Source organism: Rosa chinensis, chromosome 4, assembly GCF_002994745.2.
Source record: "Rosa chinensis cultivar Old Blush chromosome 4, RchiOBHm-V2, whole genome shotgun sequence".
NCBI lineage: Eukaryota > Viridiplantae > Streptophyta > Magnoliopsida > Rosales > Rosaceae > Rosa > Rosa chinensis.
Window position 1 is genome coordinate 35,689,235 of NC_037091.1, and position 19,826 is coordinate 35,709,060.

Sequence of the window (19,826 nt, forward strand, 5' to 3'; positions counted from 1 at the left end):
CGGAAGCTGCAAATTTGTCGCTGTGATTTCCAATTGCATTTATATAATTTTTTTTTTTTTGCTTTACTTTTCTCACTTATATCTGTCCTTTTTTGTTTATTAGTGGACTTATTCATAATTTACTTATATTTCTGAGTTGTATTGATAAAAATTGGAAAACTCTGGTAGTATAGGATTGAAGATGTTGAAATATGTAGTACGGGGCATATTCTAGGGTTTCAGACTCAATGAAGATTGAAACCAAAAATGAATGAATTTTTTGGAAATGGATTGAGAATTGCAACTAACTTGTTTATGAGTGCAAATTCAATTGTCTTACTCACTAATTGACTTGCTAACAGATTTATCAGTTATTACAACTTGCAGTGTAACCATAGTTACTGACAAGTGACAACTAAGCCTAGTCATAGTTAAGCGTACTATACTGTAACTCCCCACCAAACCCCAACCTCCCCTTAGGTAGAGGACCTAGCTGCAGGTTGGCAACAAGAGAATGAAACTCAGAGTAGGGCAAGCCCTTAGTAAAGACATCTACAAGGTGCTCTGCAGTGGAAAGTTAGGAATTGATTTCTATAGCTCAGTTTGTGATGTTTCTAACCTGCTTCTAAGTTCCTTGTGCTGCACTTAAGCTAGCCTGCTTTCATTCTGATTATGAGAAGCTTAGAGATAAGGAAATTAGCGTGGTAGAAAGGGGAGCCCTTTCCTTGGATCTCCCAAGGCACATGAGGATTATTGAAAATTTAACCTCTGCGGCTTTGTTTGCTTAGTTAATACTGATTAGCCTCTTTACACGCACTCACGTGTGCAGCATAGTTTCGCACTCAACAGTAATATCACTAACTAAAGTAGGCAAACTGCCTAAAATTCAACTTTAAAATAATGTCCAGCAAAGGCACTTTAGAAATACCTAAGGCACTTTAGAATGTTTGAATGTGCACTTCACCTGTATGAAAAATAATGTCCAGCTAACATTAGTAACAGATTTGGAACATGATTCTTTTATTAAGGATAGTTTGAAGTGTGCACATTTCATACATTAGACTTTGAAAAAAAGTAGAAACATGCAATGGGGAGAAGCTCTTACGGAAGCAGCAAATTTGTCGCCGTGATTTCCAATTGCATTTTTATAATTTTTTTTTTGCTTTTCTTTTCTTGCATATATCTGTCCTTTTTTGCTTATTAGTGGATTTATTTATAGTGTAGCTTATATTTCTGAGTTGTATTGATAAAGATTGGGAAAACTCTGGTAATATAGGATTGAAGATGTTGAAAAATGAAGATTGAGAACCAAACATGAATGAATTTTTTTGACTATGAATGGATTGAGAATTGCAACTTACTTGTTTATGAGTGCAAATTCAATTGTCTTACTCACTAATTGACTTGCTAACAGTCCTAACAGATTTATCAGTTATTACAACTTGCAGTGTAACCATAGTTACTGACAACTAATTATAGACAGTAAGTCTAGTCATAGTTAAGCATTCTATACTTTCTAACCTTTATATACTTTCTTCTTCAAAGTCCAGAAACTCTTTCACAGTCTCTCTTGGTATCTCACAGCTTTCAATGGTGATCATTCAAAAAGCCTCCTCTTCTTCTTCCACCCATCCATGGAAATACCATGTCTTTTTGAGTTTTAGAGGTGAGGATACCCGCAATAATTTCACAGGCCATTCTCAGAAATGGCCATTTAGAAATTCTCATGTACAGCGCTTTAAATTTAACCTCAGAAAGGCACTTTAGAAATTCCTAAGGCACTTTAGAATGTGTGAATGTGCACTTCACCCGTTGAAAAAATAATGTCCAGCAAACATTCGTAACAGATTTGGAACATGATTCTTTTATTAAGGACAGTTTGAAGTGTGCACATTTCATACATTACACTGAGCAAAAAAGTAGAAACATGCAATGGGGGGCAGCTCTTATGGAAGCAGCAAATTTGTCGCCGTGATTTCCAATTGCATTTTTATAATTTTTTTTTTTTTGCTTTACTTTTCTCGCATATATCTGTCCTTTTTTGTTTATTAGTGGATTTATTCATAGTGGAGCTTATATTTCTAAGCTGTATTGATAAAGATTGGGAAAACTCTGGTAATATAAGATTGAAGATGTTGAAATATGAAGATTGAGAACCAAAAATGAATGAACTTTTTTGAGAATAAATGGATTGAGAATTGCAACTTACTTGTTTATGAGTGCAAATTCAGTTGTCTGACTCACTAATTGACTTGCTAACAGAAATCAGTTATTACAACTTGCAGTGTAACCATGGTTACTGACAACTAATTATAGACAGTAAGTCCGGTCATAGTTAAGCGTCCTATACTGTAACTCCTCCGCCCTTTCTAACCTTTAGGTAGAGGACCTAGCTGCAGGTTGTTGAAACTCAGAGTAGGGCAAGCCCTCAGTAAAGACATCTACAAGGTGCTCTGCAGTGGAAAGATGGGAATTAATTTCTGTAGCTCAGTTTGTGATATTTCTAACCTGCTTCCAAGTTTCTTGTGCTGCCCTTAAGAATAGCCTGCTTTCATTCTGATTATGAGAAGCTTATCAGCAAATTAGAGTGGTAGAAAGGGGATCCCTTTCCTTGGATCTCTTGGCACATGAGGATCATTGAAAATTTAACCTCCACGGCTTTGTTTGCTTAGGTAATACTGATTAGCCTCTTTACATGCACTCACCCATGCAGCATAGTTTTGCACTCAACAGTACTTGAATAAGCATAATTGCTAGGTTGAGTCTTTTGAAAAAGGTGACGTGTTATGAACCATGATTAAGATAGAGTTGACATGAGACAGTAATGGATGAACGGTGCTTATTAAAACCAATGAGCCATGATTATTGAAGCCACCTTTTATTCTTCAAGCTGCCATTATAGTGTCCTGCCATTGTCTGAATCATCAGCGATTGTGCCTCTGTTATAAAAGTTGCCATCACCATACTAATTTCTGCCTCTTTCTCTTCAATTTTGGGGATGTTAAGTTGTGTGGCTATCATTGCAGTTGTTATTCTATTCTACTTTTGCCGTTGTTTTCATGCAATAGAAGGGAGTGGATTTAGCTCTTTCCAATCTTCGATCTTTCGATAAAAGGTAATCATGAATCATCTGCTCTTCTCTTTTCAAATCTCATCTTGCAGATTTGATGCATCTATATTTAGTTGGTTAAGCCCTAGTCATGTTTTATCTACCATCACATATGCTTAAACTTAAGCTTGCTAGTAATGGTTTGGTTCAAGCTTGGCAAGGCATCATGATCTATGCTAGGCCATGTTGTGCGCCAAAAAATACCAGATTTCACATCCATAAGCTAATCAAGCATAAAAGTATTGACCTGAAATCCTAAATCGTGATCAAGCAATGAAAAAAGAAAAAGAAAAAATTGAGAGGGTTGGTCACCAATTGGTTTTCCCTTCGTGTTTGATGTTGGGGATGTTTGTTATTCTTTTCCCTTTATTCAGACTTTTTCTATGCAGTCCTTGATGTATGATTGATGAAATAGGCTAAAGTTAAACAGTCTTAGACACAAGGACATTTTTTTGCCCAACTGGACACAATGGAAAGACTGAAATTTCTAAATTCAAATCGTTGTGAAAGATGTTGCTTTTCCTTTTTCTTTTTTCACTTATGACCAGGCATTTGTGCTCTGTGAATTGTGAGCTCGAAAGCATTGATAGCCTCCCTCACACTACTGGCATATGAATTAGATATTCTTTAGTTTGTTTATGAATTAGATATGAAAAACATGTGATGCTAGATTTCCTTTGGATGGTTTTTTTTTTTTGGGTCAAATTTGCATGGTTTTATCAGGAATTCATTTTTGGTGATACTGACAATGCTCAAGGCTGTTTGAGCTAACGAGCCATCTCATTTTGTGCACGTATAAAGAAATTGGAATTGTCAATGGACGCTAATATTGCTATGTTGTAACGGAAATAAAACCTCTTTTTAGCAGAAGTGAATGGTACAACTATCAATTTTTTTGCAGGTCTTAGTATAGTTTCTTCTTAACTCCAGTGATATGGCTATTGCATGTTTAGAGCTCTAGCATGCTTGCATAAACAGGTACTATCTTACTACAGTTGTGATACATCAATTGAATTCTCATGTAATCTTTGTAGAATCTGCTTTAATTTTTAACCTGTGATTGCAGGGCACGTGCACCGAGATATTAAGCCCGGAAACTTCCTCTTCTCTCAGAAGCTAAGCAAAGGTTACCTGATTGATTTCAACCTTGCCATGGTTAGGATCTTGATCTTGATAGTGCTGCCCTCTGCATATGAGATTTTTTTTTTTTTTTAATCTGATCGTGTACAATTTCTAGTTTTTGTTTCATAGGATTTGCAGCAACAGTGGTCTATAAAAATTTGATGGTTTCTGAAGTAGTTGTTTTGGGAATTAGAATGTTGGATTCTGTTAGTTATATAATCAGTAAACTTAACTTCACCACTTAATGATCAATCAAATGCATAAATTTACTGTCATATGTATTGACCAACGTTAATTTATGGATGTCTTATTTGATTTTTGTTCATTTGAGTCATTATGTTTGATTGTTTGGTATCTGAGTTCTCAAAGTTTATGCATTTGATTGATCATGGGTAGGTTTGGCAAACGGCTTCTCTGTACCATTTGGTTCACACAGCAGCTCTGCTTACTGCAGCCCTCACAACAAACCCCAATATTGTGAGTTCAAAGTTGATACCTTTATCGATTCTCAGCTACTTTTTTTTGGTTGTTTAGCATTTCAGAAGCATATTTTTATAGCTCCTGTCTTTCTTGCTGCTATAAAGTAAATTCAAGTAATGATAGAAAAGGTCTGAGACTCTTTTAACATTTTGGAGGTGTAAAATTGAGCAGTCTTTGCTTTTGTAAGTACAAATGTTTTATGCAATGCAGATCAGGCACGGTTCATACTTTGTTATGTTGGTGAATATTAGGTAGTCTACTGGTCTTCGCTAATTCTGTCATTGTTTTTCAGTTTGGAGGCCTTTTAACTACAGGTATACTCGCATTCTCGGGGACGTTTTAAATTGCAAGACCAGGTATAGGTAGTCTACTGGTCTTCACTAAATTGCAAGACCAGGTGTGAGTTCTTTCTTCTGTTGGATGTTATTGATGACTATAGTTGTTTTTGGTTTTTCATTTTTCAAAAGATTGAAACTTTTTTTTTTTTTGAATTACACTTACCTATGAGCTGTGGCTTTTGATATTCTGAAACAACAATAGCTTAGGGTACTGATATATGCGTGATCTGTCAGTTTGTTAGTCTATGGTTGGTGAATGGATTTTGGCAAGCAATGCATTACTACAGTTGGTGATTGCTTTTCTTTTTTTGGTTTTAGATGATATGCATTTCGTTTTTGTTTATAGTTTCTGTATGAATCGTCTTGGTTTCATTTGATTTGGAATCTAACTGGAATATTTTCAACATTGCATTTGATTTTCGGTTATCATGAATCTTCACCGTGTTTTGATTTTTCAAGGGAAAATAGCGTTGATTTAGGAGATCAGATAATTAATTTGGCCGTTGGGGATAACTCCTCTGACCAAGTCATTTTGGTCTTTTATGATGCATTAGCTGATACACTTGATCTACTAAATCCAATTTTGAGAGGATTATAGATCATTTTGCATTGCAGCTCCTCATGCTTCATCAAACTTTCATTTTTTCTGTTCATGTGGTTATTTAGTATCACTTTTTTTTTTTGGCTTGCCTTTCCTTTTTATCTAACAATTATAACTATTGACAGGTAGCAAGGTGAAAAGCTTACCTGCTGTGCGTCGTCGTTTCCGCGTTGTTCCCCATGAGCGTGGTAAGGCTTAGGTTTTTTCTATTCTTGCCTCTGCACTTTCACATTTTTAGTTTTATCAAAGTTTTTTTTTTTATCTCTTCTACTATTTGATATATATGTTTGCTGTGTGCCACATACACATGTGGCCTGTGAATCAGTGCATATATATTTACTAACTAATATAATTTTGTGTATTGGTTGCAGGTGAGTGTTCTTGGAACTTCTGGACTGTACATGTCAGGATCATATGTTGAGCAAAGACCTTAGCCACAGAGTTTCAGATGATTCTACTGTAAGTGGAATATTTCATGTGTTTCCTAATCATGTTTGTAATTGAAATCAGGCCGACTGAATAACTCTCCCAGAAACCTTGATATTTAGGTTTTGATGGCAGTTGATAAGAGCATGTTTGTGTTGCTGATCTGTGAATGAAACAATGCAATTATGCTATTGCTTTTCTGATATGTTTTTTATCAGTTTCTTTTGCCTCTGTAGAAAACAGGGAAGGGTAGGAGACTTGAAGAAGAAGAAGAAGGGGGGGGGGGGGGGGGGGGGGGGGGGGCTTGAAACATTTTTACTGAAACCCTTGGTGATTTAATTACAATGTTGATAAAGTATATTTTGTAACTTCCAGTGATGCCATTGATGTTATTAGTCTGAATTTAACTTCAAAACCATATGTTTCTCTTTATGAAACAACGTGATAGTAAATGGTCAAATTTGTGGCTTCCAATCCGATACCGATACACTGAAAGCATGAGACTGTTTTCTATTCGGTTACTTAATTTTCAGATTTGTTTCCTATGCTTAGGTAAATTCATAGCTTTATTGGACATTGGCTTTATTTAATTGGTGGGCAAAATCCAATTGAATGGCCCATGGTGATCACGTGGGCAAGGCCCCTAGGTTAATTAGGATAGGATATATATATATATATATATATATATATATATATATATATGTCTAGATTAATTAGATAACATACATATATGCCGCCAGTATTGCAAAGAGAGAGTTAACTAGGTTATTGGTGTATTGGGTTGTTGGGTAGAGTTTATTCTCAAACTCTAATTGTATTTTCTCCAATTGATTATAGTGGAATTTCTCGCCGGCTCCGAAGTGGACGTAGCTCAATCACATTGATTGAGTGAACCACTATAAATTCTTGTGTTCTTGTGTTTGCGTTTTTTCGTTGTTCGGTTGTTCATCTAGTTCCATATCAATATTGTGTTTGTTACGCTTCCGCACAACAAACTGGCAGCAGAGCCTAGTTCTGAATTGGGAGTTGATTCATTGATTGGAAATCATGGTTGACGAGAAAAAGAAAGGGACTGAGTCTTCAGGTTCTTCGCGTTGGTCGACTTCCAGGCCATCAATTGGTAATGCCAAATTTGAAGTTGAAAAGTTTAATGGCACCAACAATTTTGGCATGTGGTAGTGTGAGATGATGGATGTCTTGTGTCAACAAGAATTGGATATAGCTCTGGAAGATAAACCTGCAGACATAGATGATGTAGAGTGGGCAAGAATTAACAAGTGGGCTTGTGGTTCTATCAGAATGTGCCTTGCTAAAGATCAGAAATTCTTTGTCATGAAATAAACTTCTGCAAAAGCGTTGTGGAAGAAATTAGAAGACCAATATATGATCAAGAGTGCTGAAAATCGGTTTCACCTGAAGAGGCGGTTTTTTCGATTTAATTATCGATAGGGTGTTTCTGTGTCTGAACACATCAGTGATTTCAATAAGATACTTGCAGATTTGGCTAATTTGGATGTGAAAATTAGTGATGAGGATAAAGCGTTGTGTTTGCTAAATTATCTTCTTGACGAGTATGAGCATTTGATTACAACTTTGTTGCATGGAAAGAATGATGTGAAATTTGATGATGTGTGTAATTCATTGATAAATAATGAGTGCAGAAAGAAAGAGAAGCAACTTAAGAATGTTTCAGGTGAAGCACTTGTAGTAAGGGGCAGATCTGATGAGAGAAAACCTACTGGAAAAAGAGGTGAATCTCGTTCCAAGTCAAGAAGTAAATTTCCTGCAAAAGATGAGTGTGCTTTTTGTCGCAACAAAGGTCATTGGAAGAAAGATTGTCCTAAGTTGAAGAATAGAGACAAGAAGGATTCTGAAGTGAATGTTGTAAGAGATGATGAAGATGATGACTTTGATTTTGCTTTGAGTTGTTCATCAGCTTTTGAAGATTTTGAAGAAGAAGAGATTGAGTTTGCTTTGGCTAGTTCATCTGCAGTTGGTTATTCTGACAAGTGGATTATGGATTCAGGTTGTTCACATCATATGTGCCCTAATAGGGAGTGGTTCTCTACTTTCAAGGAGTTGAATGGTGGAATAGTTTTGATGGGAGACAACAGTCCTTGTAGAACAAGAGGGATTGGTACAATTCGTCTCAAGATGCATGATGGAGTAGTCAGAGAATTAACAAATGTCTGGTATGTTCCAAATTTGAAGAAAAATTTTATCTCTTTAGGAACGTTAGAATCAAAAGGGCACACAAATATATTGAAAAGTGGAGTTGCTAAAGTTGTCTCTGGTTCACTTGTGATGATGAGAGGTGAAAGGTTTTGGAAATTTGTATTTTCTACAAGGGAGCACAGTGACAGGTGAAACAGCAATATCTGAGACTACAGATGATGATGATGCAGACAATACAAAATTATGGCATATGCGTCTTGGACATGCTGGTGAGAAAGCAATGCAGGGATTAGTGAAGCAAGGTCTATTGAAAGGTGCAAAGATAGGAAAATTAGAATTTTGTGAACATTGTGTCTTGGGAAAACAGACTAGAGTTAAATTTGGCACTGCAGTTCATTAGACTAAAGGTACTCTAGATTATGTTCACACTGATGTATGGGGACCTACCAAAACTGCATCTTTGGGAGGTAAGCATCATTATGTCTCTTTTGTTGATGACTTCTCTAAAAGAGTATGGGTGTACACCATGAAGCATAAAGATGAAGTCTTAGATATATTTGTCAAGTGGAAGAAGATGATTGAGACTCAGACCGGTCGAAAAATTAAGAGGCTCAGGTCAGATAATAGTGGTGAATACAAATCTGATCCGTTCTTGAAACTATGTCAAGATGAGGGCATTGTGAAACACTTCACAGTTAGAGAGACACCACAACAGAATGGGGTGGCAGAGCGCATGAATCAGAATTTATTAGAGAAAATTCAGTGTATGTTGTCTAATGCTGGATTAGGCAAAGAATTTTGGACTGAGGCAGTTGTGTATGCAAGCCATCTCATTAATAGGTTACCTACTGTTGCACTTGAGGGAAAAACTCCCATGGAGGTATGGTCTGGTAAACCTGCTACTGATTATCATTATTTACATATTTTTGGTTGTCCTGCTTATTTTCATGTCAGGGAAAGCAAGCTTGATCCAAGGGCCAAGAAAGCTATATTCTTGGGATTTAATGAGGGTGTTAAGGGATTTAAGCTTTGGTGTTCAAATGTGAAGAAAGTTGTTGTAAGCAGAGATGTGACTTTTGATGAGGCTATTATGGTTGATCAGAACAAGCAGAAAAATTCTGAAGAGCAGAGAATGACCGTAGAGAGTTTGCAGCAGGTGGAGTTAAAGAAAAAAAATTGTTGAAACTCCAATTGATCCAGTAAGTCCTAATGTTGATTCAGATGATTTAAACATTGAGGACATGAGTATTGAAGTAGAGGCTCCAACCCAAGAGCCTACACAGCAAGATGGCCCAATTGCAACTACAAAGGGAAAAAGGAATGCTCAAAAGCCAGCTTGGCTTAATGATATGGTGACTTATGCACTTCCAGTTACTGAAGAAGAAATTCCTACTACTTATGAAGAAGCTGTCATACATGCAGATTGTGTAGAATGGGAAAAAGTTATGGGTGAGGAGATGAAGTCTCTTCACAAGAATAAAACATGGGAGTTGGTTCAGTTACCGCATGGGAAGAGAGCAATTGGTTGCAAGTGGGTGTTTGCTAAAAAGGAAGGATCACGGTATAAGGCTAAATTGGTAGCTAAAGGCTACGCACAAAAAGAAGGAATTGACTACAATGAGGTATTTTCTCCTGTTGTTAAGCATTCTTCTATTCATATTTTATTGGCCTTGGTTGCACAGTTTGATCTTGAGTTAGCACAGCTTGATGTAAAAACTGCTTTCTTACATGGTGAATTAAAAGAAGAGATATATATGACTCAGCCAGAAGGGTTTAAAATTGCTGGTAAAGAAAATTGGGTCTGCAAACTGCATAAATCATTATATGGTTTGAAACAATCTCCAAGGCAGTGGTACAAGCGGTTTGATAAATTTATGTTCGGTCAGAAGTGCACTCGGAGTCTTTATGATCCATGTGTTTATTTTCGCAAGCTACAAAATGAGACCTTCATTTATTTGCTCTTATATGTTGATGATATGTTAATTGCATCTAAGAGCAAGGTGGAGATAAATAAATTGAAATCACAATTGAGTGGTGAATTTGAGATGAAGGACTTGGGAGAAGCTAAAAAGATTTTGGGCATGGAAATTGAAAGAGATAAATCAAAAGGCAAAATTTGTTTGTCACAAAAGCAATATTTGAAGAAGGTACTACATCGGTTTGGCATGAATGATAAATCTAAACCTGTAAGTACACATCTTGCTTCTCACTTTAAGCTTAAATCTACTATGTCTCCTAGCACAGATGATGATATGAAATATATGGCCAAAGTTCCTTATGCTAGTGCTGTTGATAGCTTGATGTATTGTATGGTGTGTACTAGATCAGATATTTCACAGGCCTTAAGTGTGGTGAGTAGATATATGCATAACCCAGGTAAAGGTCATTGGCAAGCAGTAAAGTGGATTCTACGGTATATTCTTGGTACTGTGGATGTTGGATTGGTTTTTCAGCAGAAAAAGATGAGTCAGTGTGTTGTTGGATATGTGGACTCTGATTTCGCAGGTGATTTGGATAAGCGCCGATCTACTATAACTTATGTGTTTACTCTTGCTAGTGGACCGGTGAGTTGGAAGTTGAATTTGCAATCTACAATTGCTTTGTCGACTACAAAAGCTGAATATATGGCAATAACAGAGGGTGCAAAAGAAGCAGTTTGGCTTCGTGGTTTACTTGAGGACTTGGGAATTATTCAAGAATATGTGGATATTTTTTGTGACAGTCAAAGTGGTATTCATTTAGCAGAGAACCAAGTTACTCATGCTCGTACTAAACATATCAATGTCAAATTTCACAAGATTGGTCAGATGGTGGAGGACGGTGATGTTCAACTCCTCAAAATTGGAACTGCAGATAATCCTGCTGATATGTTGACAAAGTCGGTTCCATTGAGCAAGGATGTCGGAGCGGCGATTGTTTTTTTAAGTTCTGCTTTGGAGAATTTACATCAAAATAAAGCCAAGATGGAGATTATTGAATATTGGCTTTATTTAATTGGTGGGCAAAATCCAATTGAATGGCCCATGGTGATCACGTGGGCAAGGCCCCTAGGTTAATTAGGATAGGATATATATATATATATATACATATCCTATCCAGAGCGAGGTTAGGATTTAGGGTCACTTTTCGGTCGCATTTCCACATCTCGACCGTTCAGTTTTTAGCTACTAATGTATAGATCATCTGTGCAAAATTTCAACCAAATTGGTGGTCATTAAGGCATTGATAACTGCCTTAAAGCTAGTTCGGTTTAGGTTGGACAGATTCAGTTCGTCCACTGGTTTAAGTGAGTTAGATACCTTAAAGATCATCAATTTAGCTGAAATTTTGCATAGATGATCTATACATTAGTACCTAAAAACGGAACGGTTGAGATGTGGATATGAGACCAAAAAGTGACTCTAAACCCTAACCTCGCTCTGAAATTTCAAAGCGAGGCCTCACTCTGGATAAAATCTATATATATATATATATATGTATGTCTAGATTAATTAGATAACATACATATATGCCGCCAGTATTGCAAAGAGAGAGAGAGTTAACTAGGTTATTGGTGTATTGGGTTGTTGGGTAGAGTTTATTCTCAAACTCTAATTGTATTCTCTCCAATTGATTATAGTGGAATTTCTCACCGGCTCCGAAGTGGACGTAGCTCAATCACATTGATTGAGTGAACCACTATAAATTCTTGTGTTCTTGTGTTTGCTTTTTTTTCGTTGTTCGGTTGCTCATCTAGTTCCATATCAATATTGTGTTTGTTACGCTTCCGCACAACAAGCTTAACATATAGCATTGTTTGGTTTCTTGGTAAATAAGAAAGAATACAGAAAATAGCATGCAATGTCTTTTGTCATTGAGTTTCCTACCTTGAATGCTCTATTTTTTGTTTTATATTACTGATCAACAGCAGTCTAATGTCAGTGATGATGGAATAGCTGAACACATTAAAGAAGGAAATATTCAAAATCACACAGCTAAGAAGGATATCCTCTTATCCTATTTCTAATTTTGTATGGCTTTTATATTTCAATGATCCTAAGGCTCCATATTTCCATATCTTATAACGTTTATCGGCAGTTGCTGAATAGAAAGAAACAGAGAAGAAGAAAAAAAAAACGTAAGAATAGAATAAAAAACAAAAAAAGCTCATGTAAATAGAAGCCATGTTTAAATGACATAAAAGCATAGGACTCCTCATTAGCATGCTGTAGCAGCAAAATGTCATGTTAAATATGCAAGCCGATATAACATTTTTGTACTATATATCTAGACTTTATTAGCCTTTTATTACGAGCCATTGATGTTTGTGAGATTATATATTTATTTAGTGTATATTAATGTGTTTTGATGTGGCACTGTGATTTCTCGTTTTATGTGGAGCTCTTTTTTGCTGGGTTTGACCCGATTCAATATAAATTAGCTTAGTTAATGCTCTCCTTTATGTTGTGTTAGTTTTTCTACAAGTATCTAAGTCAAGAGGAACAATCATTGGCAAAAATACCGCTTCCATCTGAATTCTTTGACATTTTTAGTATTTCGGTAAAATACTTTTCTGTAGTAAAAAACATGGCCCTAGCTGTTCAAAGAATTCAACCTCCCCGACAGAATTCACTATGGCTCTTAGTATGCCATAAGGAAAATTACTTCATAGTTTTTTCTTTTTTTTGTTATTTATGCGTAGGACACACGTCCTTCTGTGCTTCAAATGTACAAGTATTGATGGCCCAGAATGATTTTCTCTTTGGCAGATGGTTTCAAAAGATAGTATGATGGATTTAGTTTGTTTTTGGCCTAAATTTGCATAAAAATGTGACAAATCCAAATCCCAGCTAAGCCTTTAGCCTAGATGAATGGCACTAGTTCTACTGAAATAGTTTTTTGATAATTGTTTCTTGCTACTTATAACCATGTTTCGTTCTATCCTTTTGGAACAAGAGAATGTAGCTTGGGTCAAATAAAGGGTAATTTGATACACGATACTTTCGGCATTTAAGGTGATAAGCAATGAAGCTAAGAAACTAAAAGATGATGTATTTCAGTTTTCTCCTTTTCTCCTTGGCCACATGGGGTCCTTACTGTATGAGAAAAAAAAATAACTGGTACTCATATTCTCTCTTGTTCAGTGGGAATGCAGAATTTGTGTACAATTGTTGGAATGAAAGTCCAGTAATATTACTTTTTACAATTTGAAATGTGGGTGAAAAATCTTGATGTTTCTTTTCTTTTTTCTTCTTTTTGTCAAAAAGGCCAGAGGTGGTGAATTTGAAACCTTAACTCACACTTAATTAGTGTGAAACTTATCTTACCTCTAGATCAAATGCTAATCAAGAGATAACATGTTATTTAGGAACTTGAAAATTCTATTGAATTAGGATTCTTGCGTGAACTATGAAATTCTGATTACTCACTTTTGCATGCATGATGTCTGGATGTGATCTAATTGCCTTTTTAGCTTTTGTTTATTACCATACGTACATCTTCTTTTTGTTACACCAATTGGTCAAAACTGGTGTGAGTGTGGGACTGGATTTAACAGTGGAGACTGGACAGTGTGGGCTCATTTGCTTTTCTTCTTTACAGATGTGTGGACATCATTTATGATTGTGGAAACGCGTGGGAAACATAACAAGGGAACAACCTCCTCAGCACCTTTGCTTTATCAGTGACTGGAGAACCCAGTGTACTCTGCCTCTTTCTTCTCCAAACTCCAGAAACTCTTTCACAGTCTCTCTTGTTGTCGCATAGCTTTCAATGGTGATCATTGAAGAAGCCTCTCATCCATGGACATACCATGTCTTTCTGAGTTTTCGAGGTGAGGATACACGCAACAATTTCACAGGCCATCTATGCAGCGCATTACTTCGGGAGGGAATCGACACCTTCATGGATGATCAGCTCAAACGAGGAGAAGAAATATCATTGTGTTCTCTGAAAACTATGCATCCTCCAAGTGGTGCTTGGATGAACTTGTCAAGATTCTCGAGTGCAGGAAATCAATTCAACAAATGGTTCGACCAGTTTTCTACAAAGTCGATCCCTCGGATATACGAAATCACGAAGGTAGCTTTGGGAAGGCACTTGCTAATCATGAATGCAAATTCAAAGATAACCCGGACAAGGTCCAGGAATGGAAGGCAGCTCTTACAGTAGCGGCAAATTTATCCGGGTGGCATCTCTCAGAGTAATTTTCTATCCACTGGCTTTAAACTTCCTTATCAGCTCCAGTCTTGTTCTTTTCAATTTCTTTATTGTTTTGACGAAAGATGAATTAATCCTGATATATTAAGTTATACAAATGACAGATCAATGAAGTACACAATTACTATATTTACAGTAATTGAACTTCTACAACGTAATTTATATTTTATTTTATTTATCTGACTGTAAATGTGAATGTGTTTTTGTATTCTCGATTGAATGTTGTTTATTCTACATGTCCAGGCATTGTAATGAACCCAGTGTTATTCATGAAATTGTTAAAGAGATTTCAAAGCAAGTCATAAACAGTACAAAGTTGGATGTGGCCGCGTACCCAGTAGGAATAGAACCTCGTGTGCAAGAGATCCATAAGCTTTTAGGTGTCGAGGGAAGAGATGTTCATATGGTAGGGATATGGGGGGCTGGTGGAATAGGCAAGACAACAATTGCTAAAGCTGTCTATAACTCAATTGCTCATAAATTTGATGGGAGTTGTTTTTTGGAAAATGTTAGGGAAAATTCAATGGGTGCCAAAGGCTTTGTCAAACTACAAAAGAAACTTCTTTGTGAGATTCTAAAGGTAACAAAATTGAAGGTGACCAATGTAGCAAGAGGAATCACTATGATTAGGGAAAGGTTGCAATACAAAAGTGTTCTCTTAGTTCTTGATGATGTGAATGGCATGGATCAGATAGATAACTTAGCTGGTCAATGTAGTTGGTTTGGAATGGGTAGTAGAATCATCATAACAACAAGGGATAAGCAATTGCTGAGGCATCATAATGTTAATAACTTAATATACGAGGTCCAGAAATTGGATCATCATGAAGCTCTCGAGCTATTAAGTATGAATGCCTTTAAAAGAAGTCGACCTTTGGATGCTTATGCAGAACTCACAGAACGTGCAATACGCTATGCTCAAGGCCTTCCGTTAGCTTTGACTGTTTTAGGTTCTTCTCTATGCAATGAAACTGCAGAGCTGTGGGGAGCTGCATTAGATGGTTTCAAAAGCAGCAAAATTCAAGATGTTTTAAAAATAAGTTACAACGGATTGGATCACATAGTGAAGGAAGCTTTTCTTGACATTGCATGTTTCTTTAAAGGTGAACGTAGAGCTTACGTGATAGAAATATTAGAAGCTTGTGGTTGCAAACATGCTAAGATTGTTATCAATGTGCTCGTAGAAAAGGCCCTCATTAGAATTACATACCATGATTCCATTTGGATGCATGACTTGGTAGAAAAAATGGGTAGAGATATAGTTCATGAATTGTCACCCAATGACCCTGGAAACCGAAGCAGGTTGTGGTTTCATGAAGATGTTTACCGTGTTCTAACAGAGAATATTGTAAGTCCATATCTTAATTCACCTCAACTTTAATTATTTTTTGTTAAAATTCTAAAACCTAAGTAGAATATGAAATTTAATTATTTGAGAAAGAGTTTGGTGTGTTAATACTATTGCATTTTCATACTAGGGAACAACCAATGTTATAGGCATCAAGGTGGAGCTGCCCAAAGATTCAGATGTGATATGTTTAAGAGGGACCACTTTCTCCAACATGCGAAATCTTAGACTTTTCATATACCGTGCTGGACGCTATTCTGGCGCTGTTGATAATCTGCCAAATAGCTTGAGGGTAGTTGATTGGCTTAAATATCCCTTACAATTTTTGCCATCCAATTTAATTCCAAGAGAACTTTCTCTAATCAATATGTCTAGGAGTCGGATCACAGTATTGGGAGATGGATACAAGGTATGTTCCTTTGGATACACATGCAGAGATCTTTAGCTTATCATCTGTTCCTTCCTCTCCATCTTTTTTATCTAACATTTTTCTACTCTGTCTTACAGATGATAAATCTGACATCAATAAATCTAAGTAATTGTCAGTACCTAACGAAAGTGTCAGACTTATCGGGAATCCCAAAATTGCGACATTTGGATCTAGATTTATGTAGAAATTTAGTTGAAGTGCATCCTTCCGTTGGATTCCTCGATAATCTTGAGTATTTGAGTCTATGCCGGTGCTCTAGGCTTGAGACTTTTCCCACGGAATTTACTTGGAAATCCATGAGGAATCTTCTGCTTCCCTTGTGTGGAAGGCTTGATAATTTCATTAAAATTGTGCACAAGATGGAGTCCATTAAAACATTGGATCTAATGGTAAGTGGCATAAACCAACTGCACTTGGAAATTTTGATGTTGAATGGAACTTCAATCAACCAACTGCCCTTAAGGATTGAAAGTCCTTTTTTTTTATAGAGAATTGGGCCTGATTAGAACTTCCTTAACGGTGCGTTTGGATGAGAAAATTATGAAATCCATAGGAATTTATAAATGATGGAATCTTTAACTCCATCAATTTAAAATTTCATTAATTGCAATTTCTGTTGTTTGGTTGTATCCATTTAGGATTTGAAATGTGTAATAAATTAAGAAAGTTTAAAACAAATAAAAAAATAAAATAGAAAAAAAACCTTGTTTTGGAAATGAAAATTCAATACTGCAAGGGAATTCGTAAATGACACCTATTTTGGTGGAAATTGAAGTGAGGAATTTAAAGAGGTAATTCCCGCATACCCAAAAATCCTTGGTATTTTTCCCAACTGCCCAACACTTTGGTATTTCACTATTGTCAAAAGACAAAGACTCACATGGATAGTTTTAACAAACAAATGTCCTCTGTATCCTATGTTGACCTTAGATTCTTCTACCGTTCTATTCAGTCAAAAGGAAACAATAAAAAAACATTAAAACAAAAACAAGACTAGCCTTCAACATGCCACATTTCGCCTAACGACTTCCTGTCTAAACGGCTACTCACAGGGCGGAATCACTGCTGCTTGTCCTAATTTTTCTGTTTTAAAACTGATTCTTTTAGCTGAACAGTAAAGCTTTAGAACTTTAGTTTTCCATGGGATGCATGCATTTGAATATTAAACTTTGACATAGTAACTTATGCATGATAAAGATGAATACGAAATGTAAAGATAATGACATAAATATAAGTTAAAGAAGTGGGTGAACATCCATCTGAATTTATTTATTCAAATCTACATACAAACTTTGAACAGTCAGAGCCTCATTCTCAGGTAAACAGCAAAAGCTGTTTAGCTATTCATAAGAATGAGACCAGTTACTTACTTGTAATGGAAGCTCACTACTTCACACCTAGATAGGAAGGGAAGCACACTGCTATTCTACTATTTTTATTATCAGAGGAGTTTTTTCTGATCTAAACTTCTAATGCCTTCTAAGAGAAGCTGAAGCTCCTTATATAGGGAGCGGAACTCAAACTAGAATTCAAAATACAAAAATGTACAGGACAACTCCGTGACTTCTGCTTTTCGTAGTGCTCCTGCTGGTGGAGGTCGGTCAGGGAAAAGCAAAAGGAAAAAGTGAAATGTTTTTCACTTAACCTTTTCTTTTTGAAAAGGAAAAAGCAAAAGTAGCTTTAGAAAAGTCTAAAGTTCTACAGTTGCTATTTTGGTGCTAATTCTTCACCTGTAGCTTCACATGTTCTCATCCGTTTCAGAATGGTGGCCAAAGACAAAGGAGTTGTTGTCTGTCTGGGCCATGCGAGTTGTTGTTGCATTATCCTCGACGTCTGTATCAACATACATCTTGTAGTGGTTGTCATTTTCAAGCTTTTCCACCCAACGCATGCATGCCATTGTCGAGTCTATCTCTTTTTTGGTTAGAGATAGGAATATATCGCTGCTGACTACGTCAGGATGATCGTAAGCAGTGATAATTGTCTTTTCTCCTGCTGCCAGGAATGTGTTGTTGCTGTCTTCAGAGATGATCTTTTTGATGTAGTCAAGAGCCATGGCCTTCATCCAGGGAATGCTAGAATTCGGTTGGCCGTTGTATGCTACACAGGCTGGTTGAAGATATCTTCTTTGAATAATTCTCACATAATGATATGGAGGAATATATTCAACTTCACCGTCTGTCTTCTGGATCCATTCAGGAGGTGTGGATCTAAACTTCAGACGAAGCATACAGTTGTCTTTTCTGATGTTCTTGACCGTGTTGACAATAATAGGCGGCAAGCCTCTTAGATCATCATTAGTTTTAGTCCATAAATTATGGACAAAACCATTTTCAACAAGCCATAGCTTGTGTTCTTGAGGATGTTCACTCTGAACATTTACCAGGTATCTTCCAACATATGGTCCTGAGACAATAAAGAGGGTTGGAGGAACTAGGTTTTCAGGATTGTGCCTTCCTATCAGATTATGGAATTCATACCAGTCTGATTCATTGAGTGCTATGATAGGGACCCTAGCACTTTCTGGACTTTCAAGGAAGGATAGTTTTTCTTTCCTTACAGCACTCTGCTGTGTATGAAGCTCTTCACCTTGTGGTCTACCATTCTCGTAGAGTTCTTCAGCTAATGCAAACAGAGCTGGGAACATTAATCCACTGCTTCTTTCTTGAAAGGCAAATAAGAGATTATCCAGGATTGCCTTCTGGTGATACGCTAGTCTCCTGCCAGTTCTGAACACAGGAGTATCAAAAGTTCTTAATTCGTAATTAAAAACATTTATAACTCCACTAGGAGTTGGTCTGCTTTTTGGCAAAGCAGCAGCCGTCAACGGTCTTGATGTGCCTTTACCGTCTGCCGTTTGAGACGGGCTAGCCAATCCTTTACCCTGGGATTGATCAGTTGGAGCCAAGCCTTTTGAGCTTAGCAGAAACCTTTTAAGGATTTTCTCCTTGGTTTCTTTTGGATCTTCTTCAGGTTCCTGTTCTTTCCCAGTCCTTCTGCTTCTGGGATTACGACCTTCGTCGTCTTCTCTTTGGCTGAACATTGCCAGTTCTCTGGTCAATGCGTCTGGAAGATAGTTCTTGTTTCCTGCAATTAATTCAACAGTATAATCATATTGGTTAAGAAACAATTGCCAGTTGGCTAATCTTCCCCTATCAGCAGCTTTGTCAAGTTTAAAATTTTTAAAATTCTTTACTCTAGCACAATCGGTGCGGACAGTAAAGGTTTTTCCCAGATAAGCTGGAGAATTTAAAATCATTTTCTTGACAGCTAAAATTTCTTTTTCCCCTGTGGGATAATTCAGTTCTGCAGGGCTGAACTTGCCACTACAAAATTTGCAGATCTTTTCAATGTTAGTTCCAGGCGCTCTCGCCAGAACAACACCGGACCAGTAATTATCACTCGCATCTGTCTGGAGGATAATTTCATCATTCTCTTCTGGTTGTTGAAGAGGAGGGAGGTTCTTGCAAAGGTTTTTTATCTGCTTCACGATCTTTTCATCATCTTCTGTGAAGTTCCATTTTCTTTTGGAACTTGTCTTGGGAGATAACATTGCTGTTAACCCTGAGATTCTAGGGATGAAATCTCTCCCATAATTTATGACACCAAGGAATCTCTCT

At 36.7% G+C, this 19,826-nt stretch overlaps 1 non-coding gene across 1 annotated transcript in view; it reads left to right on the plus strand.

The window, feature by feature from the left end:
• Positions 1-19,826, plus strand: part of LOC112196886 — a 28,695-nt gene that overhangs the window by 1,574 nt on the left and 7,295 nt on the right. Inside the window, exons 3-13 of the transcript XR_005810522.1 lie at positions 3,006-3,094; positions 3,990-4,066; positions 4,155-4,243; positions 4,607-4,687; positions 4,983-5,087; positions 5,755-5,817; positions 6,001-6,088; positions 13,811-14,411; positions 14,672-15,776; positions 15,907-16,185; positions 16,284-16,725. This is a non-coding gene — a transcript (disease resistance protein RPV1). The remainder of the gene's footprint in view (positions 1-3,005; positions 3,095-3,989; positions 4,067-4,154; positions 4,244-4,606; positions 4,688-4,982; positions 5,088-5,754; positions 5,818-6,000; positions 6,089-13,810; positions 14,412-14,671; positions 15,777-15,906; positions 16,186-16,283; positions 16,726-19,826) is intronic.